Source organism: Bombina bombina, chromosome 6 (genome assembly GCF_027579735.1).
Source record: "Bombina bombina isolate aBomBom1 chromosome 6, aBomBom1.pri, whole genome shotgun sequence".
In the NCBI taxonomy this organism is placed as follows: Eukaryota; Metazoa; Chordata; class Amphibia; order Anura; family Bombinatoridae; genus Bombina; species Bombina bombina.
This window is the reverse complement of record NC_069504.1, coordinates 601,989,143-602,014,994: the sequence shown is the minus strand read 5'-3', so window position 1 is coordinate 602,014,994 and position 25,852 is coordinate 601,989,143. Positions and strand designations below refer to the sequence as shown.

Below are 25,852 nucleotides of genomic sequence, written 5' to 3'. Positions count from 1 at the left end.
TATTAGTTACTCTGGATGACTGCGACCCTATGGTGGTTCCAGAGAAATTGTGTAAAATGGACAAGTACCTAGAAGTTCCTGTCTACACTGATGTGTTTCCGGTCCCTAAGAGGATTGCGGATATCGTTACTAGGGAGTGGGATAGACCAGGTATTCCCTTTGTTCCCCCTCCTGTTTTTAAGAAAATGTTCCACATATCTTACCCCATGCGGGACTCGTGGCAGACGGTCCCTAAGGTGGAGGGGGCTATTTCTTCACTTGCTAAACGCACAACCATACCTATTGAAGACAGTTGTGCTTTTAAAGACCCTATGGATAAAAAAATTAGAGGGTTTACTTATGAAAATTTTTGTTCAACAAGGTTTTCTTCTCCAACCTATTGCGTGCATTGTTCCTGTAACTACTGCAGCTGCTTTCTGGTTCGAGGCGCTGGAAGATGCGCACCAGACGGAGACCTCATATGAGGACATTATGGACAGAATTAAGGCTCTTAAGCTGGCTAATTCTTTTATCACAGATGCCGCTTTCCAACTAGCTAAGTTAGCGGCAAAGAATTCAGGTTTCGTCATTTTAGCGCACAGGGCCCTATGGCTAAAGTCCTGGTCGGCCGATGTGTCGTCAAAATCCAAACTCTTGAACATCCCTTTCAAAGGAAAGACCCTTTTCGGGCCTGAATTGAAAGAGATTATCTCAGAAATCACTGGGGGAAAAGGCCATGCTCTCCCCCAGGACAAGTCCTTTAAGATAAAGAACCAACAAAATAATTTTCGTTCCTTTCGGAATTTCAGGAGCGGTCCCGCTTCATCCTCCCCTGCTACAAAGCAAGAGGGTAACGCTTCACAACCCAGGTCAGCCTGGAAACATTACCAGGGCTGGAACAAGGGTAAACAGGCCAAGAAGCCTGCAGCTGCCTCCAAGACAGCATGATGGGGTAGCCCCAGATCCGGGACCGGATCTAGTAGGGGGCAGACTCTCTCTTCGCTCAGGCCTAGGCAAGAGATGTACACGATCCCTGGGCCTTAGAGATTGTATCCCAGGGATATCTTCTAGAATTCAAGGACTCCCCTCCAAGGGGAAGGTTCCACATTTCTCGTCTGTCTACAGACCAGACAAAGAAAGAGGCGTTCTTACGCTGTGTAGAAGACCTACATACTATGGGAGTGATCCACCCAGTTCCAATTGCGGAACAAGGGCTGTGTTTTTACTCAAACCTGTTTGTGGTTCCCAAAAAAGAAGGAACTTTCAGACCAATCCTGGATCTCAAAATTCTAAACAAATTCCTCAGAGTCCCATCATTCAAGATGGAGACCATTCGGACAATCTTACCAATGATCCAGGAGGGTCAATATATGACTACCGTGGATCTAAAGGATGCGTATCTGCACATTCCTATCCACAAAGATCATCACCAGTTTCTCAGATTCGCCTTTCTGGACAAGCATTATCAGTTTGTGGCTCTTCCTTTCGGGTTGGCCACTGCTCCCAGAATTTTCGCAAAGGTGCTAGGGTCCCTCCTGGCGGTTCTAAGACCGCAGGGCTTAGCAGTGGCGCCTTATCTAGACGACATCTTAATTCAGGCGTCGACTTCCCAAAGAGCCAAGTCTCACACGGAAATTGTATTGGCCTTTCTGAGGTCTCTCGGGTGGAAGGTGAACATCAAAAAGAGTTCCCTCTCCCCCCTCACAAGAGTTTCCTTCCTAGGAACTCTGTTAGACTCAGTAGAAATAAAAATATTTCTGACGGAGGTCAGAAAGTTAAAACTCTTAACCACTTGCCGAGCTCTTCATTCCATTCCTCGGCCATCTGTAGCTCAGTGCATGGAGACAATCGGACTAATGGTAGCGGCAATTGACATAGTCTCTTTTGCTCGGATACACCTCAGACCACTGCAACTATGCATTCTCAAACAGTGGAATGGGGATTATGCAGATTTGTCTCCTCAAATACAGTTGGACCAGGGGACCAGAGATTCTTTTCTCTGGTGGTTGTCTCAGGATCCCCTGTCTCAGGGATTGTGTTTCCGCAGACCAGAGTGGATCATCGTAACGACCGACGCCAGTCTGTTGGGCTGGGGTGCAGTCTGGGACTCCCTGAAAGCTCAGGGCTTATGGTCTCGGGAAGAAGCTCTTCTCCCGATAAACATTCTGGAACTGAGGGCGATATTCAACGCACTTCAGGCATGGCCTCAGCTAGCTGCGGCCAAATTCATCAGATTTCAGTCAGACAACATCACGACTGTAGCTTACGTCAATCATCAAGGGGGAACAAAGAGTTCCCTAGCAATGATGGAAGTAACCAAAATAATCAGGTGGGCGGAGGATCACTCTTGCCATCTCTCAGCAATTCACATCCCAGGAGGAGACAACTGGGAGGCGGATTTTCTAAGTCATCAGACTTTTCACCTGGGGGAGTGGGAACTCCACCCAGAGGTATTTGCCCAGCTGTCTCAGCTATGGGGCACTCCAGAGTTGGATCTGATGGCGTCCCGTCGGAACACCAAGCTTCCTCTTTATGGGTCCAGGTCCCGGGATCCCCAGGCGGTGCTGATAGATACTCTAGCAGCGCCTTGGTCCTTCAATCTGGCCTATGTTTTTCCACGGTTTCCCCTCCTTCCTCATCTGGTTGCCAGAATCAAGCAGGAGAGTGCGTCAGTGATTCTAATAGCGTCTGCGTGGCCACGCAGGACCTGTTATGCAGACCTAGTGGACATGTCATCCGTTTCACCATGGACTCTGCCAATGAGGCAGGACCTTCTAATACAAGGTCCTTTCAAACATCCAAATCTAATTTCTCTGCGTCTGACTGCTTGGAGATTGAACGCCTAATTCTATCAAAGCGTGGGTTCTCTGAGTCGGTTATCGATACCCTGATTCAGGCTAGAAAACCTGTCACCAGGAAAATCTACCATAAGATTTGGCGAAAATATCTTTGTTGGTGCGAATCCAAGGGTTACTCCTGGAGTAAGATTAGGATTCCCAGGATATTGTCCTTTCTCCAAGATGGATTATCAGCTAGTTCCTTAAAAGGACAGATATCTGCTTTGTCTATTCTTTTACACAAACGTCTGGCGGAGGTACCAGACGTTCAAGCGTTTAGTCAGGCTTTAGTCAGAATCAATCAAGCCTGTTTATAGACCTGTGGCTCTGCCATGGAGTCTGAATTTAGTTCTTTCAGTTCTGCAAGGGGTTCCGTTTGAACCTTTACATTCCATAGATATTAAGCTTTTATCTTGGAAAGTTTTGTTTTTGGTAGCTATCTCTTCTGCTCGAAGAGTTTCAGAGTTATCTGCTTTACAGTGTGATTCACCTTACTTGGTTTTCCATGCAGATAAGGTAGTTTTGCGTACCAAACCCGGTTTTCTTCCTAAGGTTGTGTCTAATAAGAATATTAACCAGGAAATTGTTGTTCCTTATCTGTGTCCTAATCCTTCTTCGAAGAAGGAACGTCTGTTACACAATCTTGATGTGGTTCGTGCTTTAAAGTTCTATTTACAAGCAACTAAGGATTTCAGACAAACAACTTCATTGTTTGTTATCTATTCTGGTAAGAGGAGAGGTCAGAAGGCGACTGCTACCTCTCTTTCCTTTTGGCTGAAAAGCATCATCCGTTTGGCCTATGAGACTGCTGGCCAGCAGCCTCCCGAAACAATTACTGCTCATTCTACCAGAGCAGTGGCTTCCACATGGGCTTTTAAAAATGAGGCTTCTGTTGAACAGATTTGTAAGGCAGCGACTTGGTCTTCGCTGCATACTTTTTCCAAATTCGATACTTTTGCTTCTTCGGAGGCTATTTTTGGGAGAAAGGTTTTACAAGCAGTGGTGCCTTCCGTTTAAGGTACCTGTCTTGTTCCCTCCCTTCATCCGTGTCCTAAAGCTTTGGTATTGGTATCCCACAAGTAAAGGATGAACCCGTGGACTGGATACACCTTACAAGAGAAAACAGAATTTATGCTTACCTGATAAATTTCTTTCTCTTGTGGTGTATCCAGTCCACAGCCCACCCTGGCTATTAGTCAGGTAAATTTTTGGTTTAAACTACAGTCACCACTGCACCCTATGGTTTCTCCTTTTTCTTCCTAACCTTTGGTCGAATGACTGGGGGGTGGAGCTAGAGGGCAGCTATATGGACAGCTCTGCTGTGTGCTCTCTTTGCCACTTCCTGTTGGGAAGGAGAATATCCCACAAGTAAAGGATGAACCCGTGGACTGGATACACCACAAGAGAAAGAAATGTATCAGGTAAGCATAAATTCTGTTTTTAGTCAGCTCTTGTGAAGGTGATCTGCAAGCAGTTGAGCTCTTAGGCTTACATTCTAAGGAGGTTCATGGCGGATAGCAATGTAGGAGAGGAACTGGTATTAGGAAAGTTTAGTGAAGGTTGTATGCATCCCTCAACAGAATAGAACATATTCCATTAATTTAAGAACATTGGAATATGAAATATTCATATTTTCATGTTGGGTTAGCACAATTGCAAAAATGCTAGTGTTTTGCGCGATAGTCGGTGTTAGATTTTTTTCTCCATTGACTTCTATTGGGGAATACGTGAACCAACACGCGATAATTGATGTTCAGATTTTTGTGCTAGTCAGGTTACCGATTGCGCAAAATATATATATATATTTTTTTTACTTGTACAAGTGCAACAAGCTTAACTCTAATGGAGTTTTTGAGATCACGAAAATTAAATATACCACACCACTTGTAATCTAGCCCTTAATGTACCCTTTGATTGATTGAGAGAATATTTAAATTTTTAAATATTTATGGGGATAGTCTAGTCAAAATTAAAAACTTTCATGATTCGGATAGAGCATGCAACTTTAAGAAACTTTCTAATTTACTCCCATTATCATTTTTTCTTCTTTCTTTTCTTGGTATCATTATTTGAATGTAAGCTTAGGAGCCAGACCATTTTCGGTTCAGCAACCTGGGTAGCGCTTGCTGATTGGTAGCTACATTTAGAAACCAATCTGAAAGCACTACCCAGGTGCTTACATTCCTGCTTTTCAAATAAAGATACCAAGAGAACAAAGAAAAATTGATAATAGGAGTAAATTAGCAAGTTGCTTAAAATTGCATGCTCTATCTCACTGGTTTTAAAACCTGTCCTCAGACCTCCCTAATAGGCCACATTTTGTGTATATCTGAACTAGAGCACAGGTGAAACAATCAGCCGATTAGTAAACATAAATATTTTACCTGCTCTCATCAAAGGTTATACAGAAAACCTGCACTGGTGGGGAGGCCTGAGGACAGAACCAGTGCTCTATCTAAATCATGAAAGTTTAATTCCTCTAAGTCCGCTTCTGTGACATGGGAATCAGGGTCTCTCAGTTCCATTACTGATTTCTCAGTACAACTACTATTCCTAGTTGTATTTATTACTCCACCTTTTTCAGGCGACTCTCTCGTTTGGAAAAATTAATTCAGTTTTACATTCGGAGACTGAGTTTTTATTAGCTTTTTCTGATTGAGTGTTTTCTTTGTGAACATATTGTTTTAATAAAAACAAAAACGTTCCTCTAATGAATTAAAGGGATAGTAAACCAAAATATTTTCAGATAGAGCATGCAATTTTAAGCAACTTTCTAATTTACTCCTATTATCAATTTCTTTGTTCTTTTTGTATCTTTATTTGAAAAACCAGGAATGAAAGCTTTGCATCCAGCCTATTTTTGTTTCAGTAGTCTGGATAGGGCTTGCTGATTGGTGACTTCATTTAGCCATCCAATGAGCAAGGGCAACCCAGGTTCTGAACCTAAAATGGGCCGGCTCCAAAGACTTTATTCCTGCTATTTCAAATAAAGATACAAAAAGAACAAAGAAAAATTGATAATAGGAGTAAATTAGAAAGTTGCATGCTCTATCTGAATCATGAAAGAAAAAAAATTGGGTTTACTATCCCTTTAATCCCTTAACCCCTTAATGACCGAGGACGTGCAGGGTACGTCCTCAAAAAAAAGGCAGTTAACGCCTGAGGACGTACCCTGCACGTCCTCGGTGTGGAAAGCAGCTGGAAGCGATCCTGCTCGCTTCCAGCTGCTTTCCGGTTATTGCAGTGATGCCTCGATATGGAGGCATCCTGCAATAACCATACATGGCCATCCGATGCAGAGAGAGCCACTCTGTGGCCCTCTCTGCACCGGACATCGATGGCCGGTATCGTTGGTGGGTGGGAGCCGAATTGGGAGGCGGGTGGGCGGCCATCGGTGTTGCGCGTGACGTCACGGGGGGCGGGATCGGGATCGTCGGGGGCGCGCACGGGCGCGCGCGCGTGCACGGGGGGTGGCGGGCGGGCGCGTGCACGGGGCGGGGAGCGGGTGGGAACCGCTACACTACAGAAAAGTAAAAAAGTAAAAGTAAAAAAAAAAATGAAATAAACTTTTACTTTTACCATCTAAGGGATCTGGAAGGGGTGGGGGGTTGGTCTTGGGGGGGGGGGGGGAAAGCTACACTACAGAAAAGGGACATATTTTATTTTAAAAAAAGCATTTTTTTTCTCTAAACTGGGTACTGGCAGACAGCTGCCAGTACCCAAGATGGCGCACATTAAGTCAGAGGGGGAGGGTTAGAGAGCTGTTTAGTGGGGGATCAGTGAGGTTGGGGGCTAAGGGGGATCCCTACACAGAAGCATATGTAAATATGCTAACAAAAAATTCACAAAAAAGCCCAAATATACCTTTTATTTTAGTACTGGCAGAGTTTCTGCCAGTACTTAAGATGGCGGGGACATTTGTGGGGTAGGGGAGGGAAGAGAGATGTTTGGGAGGGATCAGGGGGTCTGATGTTTCAGGTGGGAGGCTGATCTTTACACTAAAGCTAAAATTAACCCTGCAAGCTCCCTACAAGCTACCTAATTAACCCCTTCACTGCTAGCCATAATACACGTGTGATGCGCAGCGCCATTTAGCAGCATTCTAATTACCAAAAAGCAACTCCAAAGTCATATATGTCTGCTATTTCTGAACAAAGGGGATCCCAGAGAAGCATTTACAACCATTTGTGCCATAATTGCACAAGCTGTTTGTAAATTATTTCAGTGAGAAACCTAAAATTGTGAAAAATTTTACGTTTTTTTTTAATTTGATCGCATTTGGCGGTGAAATGGTGGCATGAAATATACCAAAATGGGCCTAGATCAATACTTGGGGTTGTCTACTACACTACACTAAAGCTAAAATTACCCCAAAAAGCTCCTTACATGCTCCCTAATTAACCCCTTCACTGCTGGGCATAATACACGTGTGGTGCGCAGTGGCATTTAGCGGCCTTCTAATTACCAAAAAGCAATGCCAAAGCCATATATGTCTGCTATTTCTGAACAAAGGGGATCCCAGAGAAGAATTTACAACCATTTATGCCATAATTGCACAAGCAGTATGTAAATAATTTCAGTGAGAAACTGAAAGTTTGTGAAAAAATTTGTGAAAAAGTGAACAATTTTTTGTATTTGATCGCATTTGGCGGTGAAATGGTGGCATGAAATATACCAAAATGGGCCTAGATCAATAATTTGGGATGTCTTCTAAAAAAAAATATATACATGTCAATGGATATTCAGGGATTCCTGAAAGATATTAGTGTTCTAATGTAACTAGCGTTAATTTTGAAAAAAAAATGGTTTGAAAATAGCAAAGTGCTATTTGTATTTATGGCCCTATAAGTTACAAAAAAAGCAAAGAACATGTAAACATTGGGTATTTCTAAACTCAGGACAAAATTTAGAAACAATTTAGCATGGGTGTTTTTTGGTGGTTGTAGATATGTAACAGATTTTGGGGTTCAAAGTTAGAAAAAGTGTGTTTTTTTCCAATTTTCCTCATATTTTATAATTTTTTTTATAGTAAATTATAAGATATGATGAAAATAATGGTATTTTTAGAAAGTCCATTTAATGGCGAGAAAAACGGTATATAATATGTGTGGGTACAGTAAATGAGTAAGAGGAAAATTTCAGCTAAACACAAACACCGCAGAAATGTAAAAATAGCCTTGGTCCCAAACGGACAGAAAATGGAAAAGTGCTCTGGTCATTAAGGGGTTAATGACCACAGCACTTTTCTATTTTCTGTCTGTTTGGGACCAAGGCTATTTTTACATTTCTGCTGTGTTTGTGTTTAGCTGTAATTTTCCTCTTACTCATTTACTGTACCCACATATATTATATACCGTTTTTCTCGCCATTAAATGGACTTTCTAAAGATACCATTATTTCCATCACATCTTATAATTTACTATAAATTCTTTTTATAAAATATGAGGAAAAATGGAAGAAAAAAAAAAAAAAAAAACACTTTTTCTAACTTTGACCCCCAAAATCTGTTACACATCTACAACCACCAAAAAAACACCCATGCTAAATAGTTTCTAAATTTTGTCCTGAGTTTAGAAATACCCAATGTTTACATGTTCTTTGCTTTTTTTGCAAGTTATAGGGCAATAAATACAAGTAGCACTTTGCTATTTCCAAACCATTTTTTTTTTTCAAAATTAGCGCTAGTTACATTGGGACACTGATATCTTTCAGGAATCCCTGAATATCCATTGACATGTATATATATTTTTTTTAGAAGACATCCCAAAGTATTGATCTAGGCTCATTTTGGTATATTTCATGCCACCATTTCACCGCTAAATGCGATCAAATACAAAAAATCGTTCACTTTTTCACAAACTTTCGGTTTCTCACTGAAATTATTTACAAACAGCTTGTGCAATTATGGCATAAATGGTTGTAAATTCTTCTCTGGGACCCCCTTTGTTCAGAAAGAGCAGACATATATGGCTTTGGCGTTGCTTTTTGGTAATTAGAAGGCCGCTAAATGCCACTGTGCACCATACGTGTATTATGCCCAGCAGTGAAGGGGTTAATTAGGGAGCATGTAGGGGTAATTTTAGTTTTAGTGTACTGTAGAAGAAAATCCCAAGTATTGATCTAGGCCCATTTTGGTATATTTCATGCCACCATTTCACCGCAAAATGCGATCAAATGAAAAAAATGTTTTTACATTTTTCACAATTTTATGTTTCTCACTGAAATTATTTACAAACAGCTTGTGCAATTATGGCATAAATGGTTGTAAATGCTTCTCTGTGATCCCCTTTGTTCAGAAATAGCAGACATATATGACTTTGGCGTTGCTTTCTGGAAATTAGAAGGCTGCTAAATGCTGCCGTGCATCACACGAGTATTATGGCTAGCAGTGAAGGGGTTAATTAGGTAGTTTGTAGGGAGCTTGCAGTGTTAATTTTAGCTTTAGTGTAGAGATCAGCCTCCCACCTGACACATCAGACCCTGATCTCTCCCAAACAGCTCCCTTCCCTCCCCCACCCCACAATTGTCCCCGCCATCTTAAGTACTGGCAGAAAGTCTGCCAGTACTAAAATAAAAGTTTTTTTTAGCATATTTACATATGCTGTGGTGTAGCATCCAAACTTAGCTGTCTGCCAGTACCCAGTTTGCAAAAAAAAGTAGCTTTTTTTTTTTTTTTCTGTAGTGTGGCTTCCCCCCCCAACAGACCAATCCCCACCTGCCTGATCTTTTTTTTTTTTTTTTACTTATTTTTTTTTTAAATTTGTACTCCAACTTTTTCTGTAGTGTAGCGGTTCCCACCCGCTCCCTCCCCGTGCACGTGCCAGCCCCCGCCCTCCTGTGTGCGTGCCCCCGGCCATTCCCGCCCACGATCCCCCTCCACATCACTGATCATCATCGATGGCCGCCACCCGCCTCCCACTCACCAACAATACCGGCCATCGATGTCCAGTGCAGAGAAGGCCACAGAGTGGCTCTCTCTGCATCGGATGGCCATACAAGGTTATTGCAGGATGCCTCCATATCGAGGCATCACTGCAATAACCGGAAAGCAGCTGGAAGCGAGCAGGATCGCTTCCAGCTGCTTTCCACACCGAGGACGTGCAGGGTTTTTTTTTTTTTTTTTTTTGAGGACGTACCCTGCACGTCCTCGGTCGTTAAGGGGTTAAATATATTTTTATGTATCTCTTATCTAGTATACATAGGTTAGAAGCTGCTTGTTTACTTAAAGGGACATTCCAGCCAAAAACAGAATCTACATGGATGAATTTCAGTTTTGAATAGAAGCATATTTGTTATATATATTTATTAGCAAAAATGCTGGTAATAAAAGCTATTGCAATTTCAAAAGTGTATTTAAGTATGCACTGTGCATCAGCATTTTAAACGCAGCACTTGCTCAGAGAGCCTAAGGTGCTTGTATCATCTGGTAATTACTCATTTTGTTAATTGCTGACATGACAAGCCCCACTGGTGCTCTGAGCAAGTGCAGTATTTAAAATGCTGGTGCACTGAGAATGTCTATCTATGCTTCACATGCACATGCAAAGAAAATTGTTAACACTAAAACAGTGATAAGTTTTACTAGATGCATTATTGCCAATACATGTAAATTGTAAACATACTTCTATGCAAAGATGTAGTTCATCTATGTGCATTTCAATTTTGACAGGGACATCCCGTTAACTTCCTAGATCTACTTTTATAGCATAATTAGTTTCTCTCAGGAGCTTTTAATCAAATTTTTATTTTCACAAAAGCTGCTCACTTATAGTCCCCTGCTTATTTACCATTTTAGCTTGAATCCTTTATATATAAATAAACTCCCTAGTTGTATTTTCTCAGTTGCTCACTCTTCTCTATCCCCACCGAGCTGCTGAGTCATTTGGGTCACTTTCCCTCCTCTTTATGTCTGATAGCTCAGTTGTTCCCAGCTACATCGACCTACAGCCTCTCTGCTATTTCCCGTATCGGATCTGTATAACTGTCTGAGGAGCTACGCCTGTAATTTAGACCTCTTCCAGCCACACGTTTTTCCAACTGGGAAATATGGTCAGCCTGAGGCTGCTCTTGTCTCAGCTAAGCGTCTGGTTTTGTGAACTTGGATCTTTTCTTTCCACTCTGTCTTCGGCGGGAGGGTGGGAGCAGCACCAGGCCGACAGCTGGCCTCACTCTCTGGCAGCGCACTGGTCCCACAAACACACCTCTCCCTCCTTGCTCCAGGTGTTTAGCGTTTTTTTGTGCATGGCCTCAGCGTGTCACTTGACCTCGCCCACCCCGGGTCTCCTCTTTCTTATACCTGGGTGCAGCATGGGCACGTGTTTTGCAAGAACAAGTTTAAACCACCTATAACAAATCGCTCATCCATTGAGTGACTTTTGCTTGGGATCTCAAGAACAGTAAAGTCCCACTATGGTAGCAGTTTTTGGAACAATGTTTGTAGCAATGTTATACAAAGTTGCAGGCATCAAATGCTAAAGACATGTGCACGCTCCCAAGCGCCTATCAAAATTGAAGTACATTGGAAAGGTATTTTAAAACTGTATGCTTTATCTGAATCATAAAAGTTTAATTTGACTTTACTATCCTTTTAATGAATCAAACAAATCATGGATACATCTATGTTATATCTGCACACATACCTATAGTATGATCAGAGAACAGAAGTAGGAAGTCTTAGGACCCGATTCTCTAATCTAGGAAAATGCTACAAGAAGCCTTGTCAATATTGATGGGCCCCTCAGGGATTGTTTTAAATGCATTTTTTACTTGGGAACTGTGTATCATTAAGGGGAGTTAAACAACGTTATGTGAAGAAGAGATTCTTACTTTATAAAAAGGGTTTAGTCTAATAAGCTGATGATTTCCCTTCATGTTGGCAAATTTTTGAGAATCGGGCCCCAGATACGAATAAGGACAGATATAAGGCAATGGCAAAAGTTATATGGACCCAACGTTCAACATAAGTCTAAGCAAACAGCTAGTTTTGAACAACTTTCAAATTTACTTTTATCATCACATTTGCTTTGTTCTCTTGGTATTCTTTGTTGAAAGCAAGCTAAACCTAGGTAGGCTCATATGGTAATTTCTAAGGCCATCTCTTATCTCAATGCATTTTGACAGTTTTTCAGTTACACACTGCTAGTTCATGTGTGCCACATAGATAACATTGTGTTCACTCCTGTGGAAAAATTTGAGTCAGCACCGATTGGCTAAAATGCAAGTCTGTCAAAAGAAATTAGACAAGGGGCAGTCTGCAGAGGCTTAGATACTTTTAAAACAATGACTATTTTCAAGAAGCCCCTTTAAAAGCAATGGGCCACTATAAGGGCTCAATTTATCATCCACGGCCATACATATTTACCCCTGTCCGCCCAGCTTCTCCTCTGGCAGGCAGCAATCAGCTGCCCACATTTACCACTGCACATGAGCGCTCCAGCGCACTCGTGTGCAACTTTGCCCCCAGGCCAGCGCACAGCCAATAATGCGCGGGCAAGAGCGGTCAATCTCCACGGTCAGAAGAGACTGGGAAGATTGAAATTCTCCACCTAAGAGGTGGAGTACAGGGCAGAGAAGCAGTGGTCTGAAGACCGCTGCTTAATAAATCCTGACTGCAGGTTCTCTTGTGCAAACCTGTAGTCGAAGTTTAGAGAAGGGCTTGATAAATTAAGCCCTATTAGTAATGGACTTGAATCACAGGCTGTCATGAATACGCTATTAAAGTTATAGCCATCAAAATAAATACATTGGGATTGCTAAGCAGGAAACAGCCAGCTGGCCACAATATTTGGTAATGGCTGACAGGACAGGTTGCAAGTAAAGGTGCGCATGATCCAGTAGTAGGTACAGGCAACAAATAACAGTAAAATGCTGATACAACCCATTAACATTAATTTGCCAAAATACGGTTAAAAGGGACAATGTACTAAAAATCTATCATAAATAGAAAAAAGGTTATTCAAACATTTTGAAAACATTTTCTACCTTAAAATATAATAGTTGTTTACTTATAAATAAAACAAAAATATGACTGAATCTGTATTTGTTCTGTACTTACTAATGTAACTCATGCTACTGGTTAAGAGGGGCATGCCTCTGTAAGCATGACAGGAAAACAAATTGACACATGATAGCCTTGGTGACTCTATAGTCCCAATTTTATTAAAGACAGGAGGCAAGTATTTTGCTTTACTTTCTAAACTCCAGCAGTAATACAAGTACAGAAAAAAAAAACCCATAGTATATCTGGACAACCAATCAGATCACAGTACACGGTAATAAGGCCAGTCTCTAAACAATCCACTTCCTCTTTCTTTACTGGTCCGGACCGAACCAATCCTCAGGAACTGCAGAATATAAGACCAACGGGTCTCCAACGGAACATGATTCCTTAACAGATAACTCCCAGGAAGATATCCTGAATTTGAAAATGGATTATTCACACTAGAATAAAACAAATAAGGCATAAAAGTAACACACACACACCGGTAGGTGAGCTGCTGAAATGGCCGAGCGAAAGAGATTAACTGTACGATAGGCTTTCCCTTGTTCATATAGATGAGCAAGGAAATTAGCTATAATCACCGGAGGTGCTGAAAAAGGGATCAGTACATTCTGCCAAGCACCAACGAACCCAGATTGACCATGTGGATTGATAGGACCACAGAGTTCCAGGGGCCTCTGAGGAGACCCTGAGCTGTGTCCAAAAGGCCTGAGGGGTCCCAGGAACCCCTAAAATCGTCCAAACTAGGAGAAAGATTGACTTGTATAGAATTAATGGGTGATAGTCGCCTTCCGTGCTCCTCAGGAGGTCAGGAAAGGGAGATATCAGTAGAGGGTACTGACAAGATAGTTCTAAGAGGGCTGGAAGCCAGGCTTGAGCTGGCCAAAGGGGAGTGACTATCACGATAGAGATCTAGAGTCTGCAGATGAGGGCTTGAACTCTGGAGATCATGGAGAACGGGGGGAAAGCATAGGTGCTGTAAGGTGGCCACTTCTGGAGAAAGACATCTGTGGCCAGGGCTCCCAGGTCTGGTAACCAACTGAAGTATGTCGGGAGCTGGCAATTGGTGCGGGACACAAATAGGTCTATTGAGTCTGTATTTTGAGAAAAATATGTCTGTTTAGTTTCCAGTCGCTGGCGTCTCTCCAGTACCTGGAAAATCAGTCCGCTACGACATTGTACTGTCCCGAAAGATATTCCGCTAGCACTGATACATTGTTCTCGAAGCAAAATTGGTAAAATTGCGGAGTTAAATTTGCTAGGGTCAGTGACCTGGTGCCGCCAAGTTTGTTGATACACTGGACAGCTGAGATGCTGTCCATACAGAGAAGGACAGAACAATTGGTCAAGGAATCCTTGAAGGATTGGATGGCAAAGGAACCTGCTATGGAGTTCCAGACAGTTGATATGGAGCGAGGACGACTCCGGATTCCATTAGCCCCCGGTGGCCTGAAAGTCGGAGGATGTGCCCCAGCCAATCAGGCTGGCGTCTGATTCTATTATAAAGACCGGTGAGGAACCGAAAATGGCCCTGCCATTCCAGGCTTCCATATTGTGAAGCCACCAGGATATTTCCTGTTTGACCTCTGGGGAGAGCGTTACCGGTTGAGCAAAGGAAGGGTCTTTGTGTAGGTAAGAGTGTTTCAATCTCTGCATGGCCCTGTAATATAAGGGACCTGGGAAAATTGCCTGAATGAGGGAGGACAGGAGTCATACGATCCTTGCAAGTTGTCGTAATGGTATAATTGAGGTTTTCTCAGAGCTGATCTGAGTTCCTTCCGAATAGTGACCAATTTGGCCTGTAAAATTGGTGTGATGGGGCCCACCATGTCTAATAATTTATCTTGGGCCGACCTAAGTGATTTGTCTAGGCCCCTTCTAGGGTCTCTCCCACACCTGGTGAGGAATGTCACCATGGTGGAGTCGAATTCAGGGGTGGAAGATTCCCTATCTGGGAGCACAGGTCATGGGCATTCTGCCCATAATTTATTCCTCGTGGATTAGCAAGGGGCTTTCTTAGCCATGTTTGTAAGAATTGCATTATATGTGGTGAAGGGGACCATTCAGATGACCGTGGGTGTCTTATTTGGTCAGGATCAAACATGGGCTGACCTAAGGGGTCTATAATGGTTTGGGTGGGGTAGGTGTTAGTGTCCTCTTGGGGACAGGGTGTTTCGTGAGGCTCTTCAGGCCATTCTTCCTCTGACTCATGATCTGATAGGTACCCATCAGGGTAGTACGTGGGATTATTTGGTTCAGAGGTAGTATTATTGTCCTTGTCTTACCTTATTGTTACCCCAGGGGTAGGGGGTTTTGGCAGGCTTATTCCTCTTAGTAAGGGGGGGGTTCCCCTTGGTGGTTGGATTTGGAAGTACGCTTTTTCGAGGTCTCTGATTCAGAGGGGTTTTGTGTTAAGGCCAGAGGTTCAAGGGTCTCCTGTATAATATTTTCCACCATAGATGAAATGTCTGCTAGAGCAGAGGATACTGCTTGTGACACAGAGGTATTAACCAGTGACTGTATGTCAACAGGGGTTTGTTCATCATCAGACATGAATATCTGATGATTCAATTAAGGAATAAATAATTCAATATATAGATAAATTATATAATCAATACGTGTATTATGCCTGCTGCGGAGCTCAGGGAGTACCGCCAAATGACAGAAAGTCACTTCTGTTTATTGTATAAAAGGATACTTATCGTTTGTTTTTCAGTTATTATTCACAGGGATATTGCGTTTTGAGATATTGAAATCCGTGCAGATATAAATTATTTTACTACCCCATAGAGATCGATTGCATCAGTATTCTATTAATAAGTGTACTGTTTACTTTAAGTTATGTTACTGCGTATAATGCGTACACATAAACCCCTGCAAATTATTTATCGTTAGTGGTATAGTGAAAAAATAGGATCCAAGATAGCCGCGGTCATGTGGTGTGATGTTGCGTGCATAGCAAGCAAGTATACCAATTCCTCTACCAAGATGGCTGCCGGGGCACCACAAGGCGGTAAAAAATGCGCACGGATGGCGATTCTGAGAATATATGCAACTTGCTTAGTTCTAAAATTCCACTACGCTACCAACGATATTATCGTACATATAAAATTGAATACACAAGCGTTATTAGTAAAACGAATAAGCATTAATACACAGTAGAAAATTTGGAAACAAAAGTATTAAAGTATGATATAAAGAAATATAGGTAGAAAAAAAAGATATAGGAAAAGAATCCACTCTCAATGAATGAGTGGTTAGAAAAGATAGATATAGAATCTCAAAAAAACAAGAGAAATTACAATGCTGTAGAAAATTAATTCAAAACAAGTGTACATCACCTTGCTGCTGGAGCAGTAAAGAAAGAGGATGTGGTTGTGGTAAATGGATTGTCCAGAGCATGGCTTTATTACCGTGTACTGTGATCTGATTGGTTGTGATATACTAGGTTTCTTTTTTCTGTACTTGTTTTACTGCTGGAGTTTAGACAGTAAAGCAAAATAGGAGCCTTCTGTCTTGTCATAAAATACACTGGCATTAAAAAATATGTAATGTCTCCCCAGTTCCAGTAGCTGAATGACTTTGCCGACAAGAGTGATAAAAAGCTTCACAATGAGCCGTCTGCTATCAATCTTGTTGCAATGGCTGACTGCTACCTTACCTGACTGTCAGAGAAAATATCCGTCTCTCTTATCGTTGCACATCGCAGTGAGAGAAAACCAGACATTATATTGCCTATTTCACACTCTTCTTCAATCTTCATACCACAATTAAAAGAAGGTTCAGACTGCCCGTGGGGATATGGGAAATGTAGTTCATCGCCTCCCTTATAGCTGTAATTCACATGCGCGGCCTCGCCCACAGCAGCTGGCAGCTGTCGCCTGGCAACCCTCAAGATCCTGGTGGAGGGGACAGGTCCATTTGAGGAGACACGTCCAATCAGACTGGCAAAATAATCTCACATTGTGTGTTCTCGCGGTATTTTCTCTTCAGCGCATGCGCAATGTGCCTTTCTCATCTCAGTTTTGCAGCTTCCTGGGCACGGTTTACGGTGGTTGATTCTGATTGGCTGTGGCTGGGGGTTCTGTTTGCTTCCCGGTAACGCGGAGGGTTATGGGGCAGGCCCCGGGAAGTACGGACCGGTGTGTGGGGCTGGGTAGCGAAGTGCCCCAATGGTGAGTTTCAAGATTTGTATTCTATGTCGCTGTACCCAGTATTTCATGTACTGGGGCCCTCACCATAGCACCACTTCACTGCACCCACTACTCCTTTGCTCGATCTTTTCTCCGAAAAGCTGAGGCAATATTTCACAGCTTATTATTTGTTTTACCAACAAACTTATAATACTAATTTGCCCCGTATGGTACTTAAAAAGCCCTGTCATTATAAAAACACGAATGCTCCAGCGTTTGCTTTACTTTTCTTCCACATTGCCCTCAACATGACACACACTACCCAATGATTCCTTTAATAACCCAGAACTGTTCCGGTTTTAGTCAGCTTATACTGCTTGCTTATCAATAGCATGTATTATTATAAGCTGTTTGGGCATGGACTTGTTATCCATTGTCGTTAGTCTGTCACCAAGGTGAATGCACACATTCAATTTGAAGCATCATCATTTTGTGTACATTGCCAGTGATGTACATACAGTAAATATATATATATATATATATATATATATATATATAATCATAATTAACCATACTGCCTGCATAGTGTGCTGGAGTGTAATGTATCGAGACCCTTTCTGACAGCTAACTTCTTGTATTCCATCAGATATTTTCAGCATATTCTGCAGTGTTTATCACAATTTCTGTTTACCACCTATCTCAGTTTTGTATCATGTTTGACTGTGTAATTACCATATATTTGTCTTTCATACTATTCCTTTGTTCATATTGTTCCATGATGCAGTGAGATATGTGCCCTATAATGTTAGTGCATTCTTATCAGTTAACTAAAATGCCTATTAAATAGTTATAATATGAAAAACAGACATATGGTTTGCTATACCTCTCTCTTTCTGCCTGTCATGACACTCCTAGGTTAATCACATACTTATTTGAGAAATTCTTATAGTAACATAGTAGACCTACTATCATCCCTGGGTTTTGGGTAAACTCTCCCGGAAACCAAAACATCATAGATTGTGCTGCTTTTCTTTTGGTATGGATAATCCTAAAAGCAAGATTGGTGGTAGGTCTTATGGTGTGGGATTGGGTCCTCCTACTTTACTCCTTTTTTAGAAAATGAAAGGGACATGAAACCCAATTTTTTTTTCATGATTCATATATAATATACAATGTCAAACAACTTTCCACATCTATTATCAAATTTGCTTACTTCTCTTAGTATCATTGATTGAAAAGCATACCTAGGTAGGCTCAGGAGGTTGATTGGTGGCTACACAAATATGCCCCTTGTCATTGGCTTAACGATGTGTTCAGCTATTTCCCAGTAGTTCATTGCTGCTCTTTCAACTAAGGATACCAAGAGAATAATGCAAAATTGTTAATAGAAGTAAACTGGGAAGTTGTATGAAAGTGTATGCTCTATCTATCTGCATCATAAAAGGACCATGTTGTGTGTCCTGTCTCTTTAAGAGGGCATGCGAGCCTTCACACTCTTCTAACCATGTTTTAATAATTCTAGTATATGAATATTTTGCAAGTTATTAAATATAGTTCATTATTATCCCGTAGAAAAGCTAAAGAAAATACATACAAAGCCTACATACTGAAGGGCTGTCATTATTTTGCTGTGACTGACCATTGTGTGTTTTGTTTTTCACTTGAATGATTATCTATTTACATCTCTGTATTTCCAACATCTCTATTGTTCCTCTCTTTAAGGTCTGTGAGTAGGGAATTTGTGAAGGTGAAAGGAAAAGATCAAAGGTAAGATTCTTCGTATGTGAACGATAATCATGTTATTGCCATTAAAACATCTACATCAGTCTCTGATCCATTGTGTGTGTATAATAATTTTAAAAAAAAATATGTACAATATATATTATGTTATGTGTGTGTGTATATATGGTGAGCAACCAGGGCTGTGAGTTTTGCAGGGTTGTAGGATGTATACCCATTCTGGTTTGAGAGTGCAGTCCATTTCTGTGTTTTGTATGGGTCTAGGGAAATTACAACGGGCCTGTGTCACCCTTGTTTGTATCTCAGTGTGTTTGAAGCAGGCATTGTGTGGCAGTAGGTTAGGGACCCACGGAGGAAGAGACCTTGACAACGTCCTGGGCGTATCACCATTTGATCAATCCATTTTGCTTTTACTCTAGCTTGTAAGAGAGTACTAGACTTTCTATGTGTTGTGTTAATAATATATTTTTTTTAATTTTCCATATGCACCCTGGCTTGTCTGGGGTTAACTGCCTGAGTCCTTGAGAGCTGTGCAGCTGTCTGTGAGTGCTGTGAGCTTTGCAGGATATGTACCCAGTTTGGTTTGGGAGTACAGTCAATTTCCATGTGTGTGCCTGTCTATCTCAATCCCAGAGTGAGAACACTCTCACTTGCAGTAAACAGTCCTAGTACCAGGGTGCAGAGAAGGTATAGTATATATTCCAGAAACAAGTCGCACTCCTGAAGAAAGTAGTCCCATAGCATGATACAGCCACCAACATGCCAAAACCTAAAATGGCATAGCATTTTTCTAAGGGACAGCAAAGTAAAAATGAAACTTTCATGATTCATATAGAGCATGCTATTTTAAACAACTCTCCACTACTATCAAATTTGCTTCATTCTTTTGGTATTCTTTGTGGAAAATCATACCTAGGTAGCTTCAGGCACAACAATGCACCACTGGCTGATTGCTGGTTAATGGTGGCTGCACATATATGCCTCTTATAATTGGTTCACACAATGTGTTCAGCTAGCTCCCAGTAGTGCATTACTGTGTTTTCATCAAAGGATAACAAGAAAATGAAGTAAATTTGATAATAGAAGCAAAACTGAAAGTTATTTAAAGCTGTATGAGTAATGAAAGAAAAACTTTGGGTTTCATGTCCATTTTAAACAGTGCATTTCAAAACATAGTGTGGTCTTGTTTTGTTAAAGGGAAATGACATCCAAATGTTTTCTTTCATAATTCAGACAGTGCATACAAATAAAAAAAAATTAAAAAAAGTTTCTAATTTACTTTGGTTATCAAATTTGCTTTGTTCTTATTTTTTTCTTTGTTGAAGAAATTTAAATCGGTAGAGTACACACGTGGAGCACTACATGGGATGAAGCTACCATCTAGTTCTCTTGCCAATGTATAACATTCTTGAAAAACTGCTGCCGTATAGTGCTGCAGACACATGCACACTCCTGAGCTTATCTTCCTGCTTTTCAGCAAGGGATACCAAGAAAACAAAGTAAATTTGATAATAGAAATACATTGGAAAGTTGCTTAAAACAAAATGCTCTATGTGAATTGTGAAAGGAAAACAAAATGTGCGTTTTATGACTTTTAGGGGACATAAAATGCGCTGAATACATTTATTTTGAGGCTTGTCTCTTTCTAAAGAAATATTTTATTTCACTCTATTGCCAATGGATTTTCTAATGCAAGTACGTTCCAGTCCACGAGAGAACAATTTTCAAGCATTTATTGCATGATCTCTAATTTACCAGTCTTGGCTTCTTTAAAATTGCATACTATAGTTTTTCACATTGCTTTTTTTTTTTTTTTTTTAATATTTAAAGGGACTTTAAACAATGAGTCTTTTTTTTACATAATTGTGTAACATGCACAATTAAGAAGCATAATAAAAGTCTCACCTTTTGAAAAATATTTGATCTCTATTTTGAGATCCCCAAATGTTCTTTACAGCTCTGTATTTCATTATTTTTGTTGCTGTCTAATCAGTTGGGCCCTTCAACTTAAAGGGACAGTTTACACACATTATTTCAACAGTTTATATTAAAGGGGCAGTCTAGCCCAAAATAAACTGTCATGATTTAGATAGTGTATGTATTTTATACAACTTTCCAATTTTGCTTTGTTCACTTGGTATTAGTTCAAAGCTAAGCCTAGGTAGGCACATATGCTAATTTCTTAGACCTTGAAGGCCACCTCCTTATCTGAAAGCATTTTTACAGTTTTCACAACTAGAGGGCGTTAGTTCATGTGTGCCATATAGATAACATTGTGCTCATGCCTGTGGAGTTACCTAGGAGTCAGCACTGGCTAAAATGCAAGTCTGTCAAAAGGACTGAAATAAGGGGGGAGTTGGCAGAGGCTTAGATACAAGGTAATCACAGAGGTAAAAAGTGTATTAATATAACTGTTGGTTATGCAAAACTGAGGAATGGGTAATAAAGGGATTATATATCTTTTTAAACATTACAAATTCTGGTTTAGACTGTCCCTTTAAAGGGACATTCTATCTAGTCAAAATTAAACTTTCATGATTCAGATAGGTCATGCAATATTACAACTTTCCAATTTTACTTTTATCATGCAATTTGCTTTGTTCTTTGTATTCTTTGTTGAAAGCTAAACCTAGATATGCTCATATGCTAATGTATAAGTCCTTAAAGGCCACCTCCTTGTCTCAGTGCATTTGGACAGTTTTTCACAGCTAGACAGTGCTAGTTCATGTGTCATATAGATAACATTGTGCTCACTCCTTTGGATTTACTTAGGAATCTGCACTGATTGGCAAGAATGCAAGTATGTCAAAAGAACAGGTAACCTTTTACAAAGGTTACCAAGAGTACAAAACAAATTTGATAATAGAGGTAAATTTGAAAGTTGTTTATAATCACATGCTCTTTCTGAATCGTGAAATAATTTGTTTGTTTCATGTCCTTTTAAAGGGATAGGAAAGTCAAAATTAAACTTCCATGTGATTTTAAGGCACTTTAAAATTGACTTCTGTTTTGAAATATACTTTTGTTTCTTTTTTGTATCTTTTGTTTAAAAATAATATGTACATAACCTACATTAGTGTATGCTAGCTGGTGATTGGTGTCTGCACACATTTTCCTCTTGTGATTGGCTTACTAGATGTGTTCAGTTTGCTTCCAGTAGTGCATTGCTGCTTCTTCAGCAAAGGATATCAAGAGAATGAAACAAATTTGAAAATAGAAGTAAATTGGAAAGTACTAGAGAACTATCATGTTTTGGGCTACAAAAATCTCATTGGAAATAAGAGGAGGAGATATAGAAGAAGCCTTATTGCAAGCCAAATGTAAATGGATATATCTTTTGGACTCTGTTAACCTGAAATGTTTAAATGAGAACCATAATTACTATGTTTTCCTACCGAAATAAAGACCACTAATAATCTCAAGCAGTAAGCCCAATTTACCATAAGACTCATCATATTAGATAATACTGTTCAAATACCTACAAATACAACAACAAATAATGATATAATAATCGAGTAATACAGATTGGATAATAATATGATATAAACAAAATAAATATATATATATATATATATATATATATATATATATATATATATATATATATAATCCTATACAAACAATGCTAGTAGGATAACATACAATATAGTTAAGAACTACAATATCTAGGAGAAATAACAAAAATATTTCACCTTTTTAATATGTTCATAATATTTTTACGTTTAACACCGCAACATTATCACTATTGTTATGAATTATAATAAACACATTTTGGATTTTGATTCTTTTTCCCATATTATTGATTAATATCACGTTTCAGATTTTGTTTTTCACTTGTATTAACTGTATCACTAACATATATTAAGATTTTCTACACACAAGTACATTACTTTCTAATCACAATGTATCTAAATGTCAGAAGAGAGTATTGATTGACAAGTACAGAAACCTATCACAGAACACAATCGCGCTTATTGATCTTAGTGAAACTTTTTTCATTGTATTAATATTCTGTAGTCCAGTGACTTTTAACCTTTTTTTTGCCGTGGCACACTTTTTTACATTAAAAAAATCCTGTGGCACACCACCTTTCCAAAATTTAAAAAAATCACACATTGTAGCCTAATACAGTGTGTGTATATATATATATATATATATATATATATGTATATGTGTGTGTATATGTGTATATATATATATATATATATACACACACACACTGTACTGTGCTGTCATGCCATGCCTCCTACAAACTATACGTGACATATTGACATTCATTCACAAACAATCATAATGATTGTCTGTGAATGAATGTCAATGTTGTAAATGATGCCTGTCACATATCTCCCAATATTTCAAAATTTGAAAGAGGGACACCCCCGCACTGGGAGTAAAAAACAAGCAAAATTTAAAAAATATGTCACACTGTTGTCAGTCTGCCGCGGCACACCTGAGGATCTCTCACGGCACACTAGTGTGCCACGGCACACTGGTTGAAAAACACTGCTGTAGTCATCCTTCATAGTTTCTCACCTCTAATCCTTAATATCCTATTATGGCATATAATCGGTATAATATTTTTTACATAACACTATGTATAGTAGATTTGAAATGGATCCGAACTGTAACCAATGATATCAGCCGATGGTCTGATTGACACACATCAGGACCAATCAGAAACCTCAAATTACGTTTAACTTGATATAAGCACTTCTATGATGTATAAACATATTATGATTCCACAACTGAGCGAAACAGATTGGAAGTATATATAATCACTCTTTTTAAACGGAATCTGTATCTTCCAAACTTTACCGCATTACAACCAATCAGATCGTCTTAAAATGATTGACATCTGAAATAACCAATTACGAACAGCAAGACCCTATAAAAGACCGCAATATATTCAACTCTACGCCCGTTGAAAAATCTTTGACGGCTGAACATGTCAGTGGCATCTATATATTTGTTTTGTCCTGTTTTAATAGCTAAATGGGGGGATACATGAAGTACTTAAGAGGGGAGATTGAGAGCGGTATTAATCGGTAATAGTTGTTGGCTCGATATCTATACCCTAAGGTCTGGTGGACTTGGATCGCGAATATGATCCACACCAGTGATCGTACCTCCATATAAAGATATAATCGCCATATTGAAATATACCTGGGAAACTTTGCTCATCATTTGATAATTCTCCTCTTACCTATTCCCACCCATTTATGTGGTTTTTATATATTTTTAATTTTGTATATCTCGATTTAAAAGTTAAATTAAATCTAGTAGTGCCATTGGTATCTGTTTTCTATTGTTACAAAAATACAAGTATGTCAAAAGAACAGGTAACCTTTTACAATAGTTACCAAGAGTACAAAACAAATTCGATAATATAGGTCAATTGGAAAGTTGTTTAAAATCACATGCTCTATCTGAATCGTGAAATAATAATTTTTTTTCGTGTCCCTTTAAAGGGATTGGAAAGTCAAAGTTAAACTTACATGATTCAGACAGAGCATGCGATTTTAAGGCACTTTTAAATTGACTTCTGTTTAAACAAAAGAACAGAGTATATTTGAAAAGATATGTACATATTCTACACTAGTGGATGCTAGCTGGTGATTGGTGCCTGCACACATTTTCCTCTTGTGATTGACTGATAAGATGTGTTCAGTTTGCTTTCAGTAGTGCATTGCTGCTTCTTCAGCCAAGGATATCAAGATAATTAAAAATATATATATTTGAAGTAAATTGGAAAGTTGTTTAAAATTGTATGCTCTATTTAAATCCTGAAAAAAATATTTGGGTTTCATGTCCCTTTAATCTAACACACTCTCATGATGGATCAAACAGCCAAAATAAATAATGAAAGTATATTGTAAAGTTGTTTTACTACACATAACTAAATCTTTTATATTGAAATCTCAAGGTTTTTACTGTTCATTAAAGGTGAACAACTGCAATTAAACATATTATGCAGTCCTCATGGATGAATCGTCAGTCATGTTTTAATTTCTTATTGATCATGCATAATTTTTCTTTAGTGTAGGTGTGCTCTTTATATGCATATTTTGCACAGTTTCTTGCAAGTTTACCAATTCAAGTGTAAGAAATCATGATATTCTGGTTATATTGTCTTTCATTTGTCAGGCTTAACTAATGCAAATGGATATGATTATGGTTAATGTTGTGCAATTCAGTGGTTTTCTGGCTTTCTTTCCAATGGTGATCTAAAGTTGTTGCACAAGAAAGAAAATTAGAAGCCAGTCACTAATTTTGAGTTGTCCGTGAAGGAATTTCTATATAGATACAATTTATTATAAACTAAAATGATATGAGCCAGACATAAAATGTTAAGAGCCTTGAAACATAATAGGGATTATTATGTTTTTATTGCATTTACTGATGGGGCTTGTTAATTAGCTCTAGTCTATTATTACTCATGATCCCCTATTGTTTATATCATATATTGTGACCACCTAGTATCATTATATTCCTTCAATATGTATGTATCTACTACCTTTAAGTTAGGAAAAAGCATACTAGTACATTTTGTGGTTAAATTAGTAATGATATTTTGTTCCCAGTTTCTGTTAACGGGCTACTACCAATTATATGACCTCAGCTGTGTGTCTTGATTAGTACATATCAGGCTATTTAAGGGAAGAAGCTGGATACACAGCCATGGTTTATGATTAAGGCTTTTTTGCAGCCGAAACGCGTAAGACTGGCAGGGAGCTGTTGGTCACTTTTTGTATCTTTTCATGTTTTTAGTGCTCTTTTACCCTGTTTAACCAGTGTGTCCTTGGAATAAATGTGTTGCATTTGAGGCTTGCTGGATTTTTTTGTCTGCCTAGAGCCGTCACTCCCTAGCTACTCTGATTTGTCAAGCCCGGCTATCAGCTCTATCATTCAGCATTTTATGTTAGAACAATTTTCTCGCTACTGACCTTAAAGTGTGTGTGTTTCCTTTTTTATTTATTTTTCCCCCCATTCTCTTTAAAAGGTGAATCCTATCCTGGTGACACGATGTGCCCTTGTGTCTTGAGCCTGAAGGGAGACCATCTCTGTACAACAAAGGATTAGAGAGATAAGCAAGGTTGTATTTCAAATCAAATCCAGTTCCTCTAAAAATATCATTATCCAAAGCTGATGAATCTGTGATGATA

General features: G+C 39.5%; 2 protein-coding genes across 6 annotated transcripts in view; one reads left to right on the top strand and one right to left on the bottom strand.

The window, feature by feature from the left end:
* The window catches only part of LINS1 (lines homolog 1), a 135,681-nt gene extending 118,937 nt beyond the window's left edge, over window positions 1–16,744 (bottom strand). For both annotated transcript variants that reach the window (XM_053717601.1, XM_053717602.1), the window contains exon 1: window positions 16,478–16,744. The gene's annotated coding sequence lies outside the window, so the exon portion shown is untranslated. The remainder of the gene's footprint in view (window positions 1–16,477) is intronic.
* A 96-nt stretch (window positions 16,745–16,840) lies between these two features.
* The window catches only part of ASB7 (ankyrin repeat and SOCS box containing 7), a 131,067-nt gene continuing 122,055 nt past the window's right edge, over window positions 16,841–25,852 (top strand). For 2 of the 4 annotated variants that reach the window (XM_053717597.1, XM_053717596.1), the window contains exons 1-3: window positions 16,841–16,991; window positions 18,672–18,716; window positions 25,690–25,782. The gene's annotated coding sequence lies outside the window, so the exon portion shown is untranslated. The remainder of the gene's footprint in view (window positions 16,992–18,671; window positions 18,717–25,689; window positions 25,783–25,852) is intronic. The other 2 variants (XM_053717598.1, XM_053717599.1) reach the window with 2 other exon arrangements.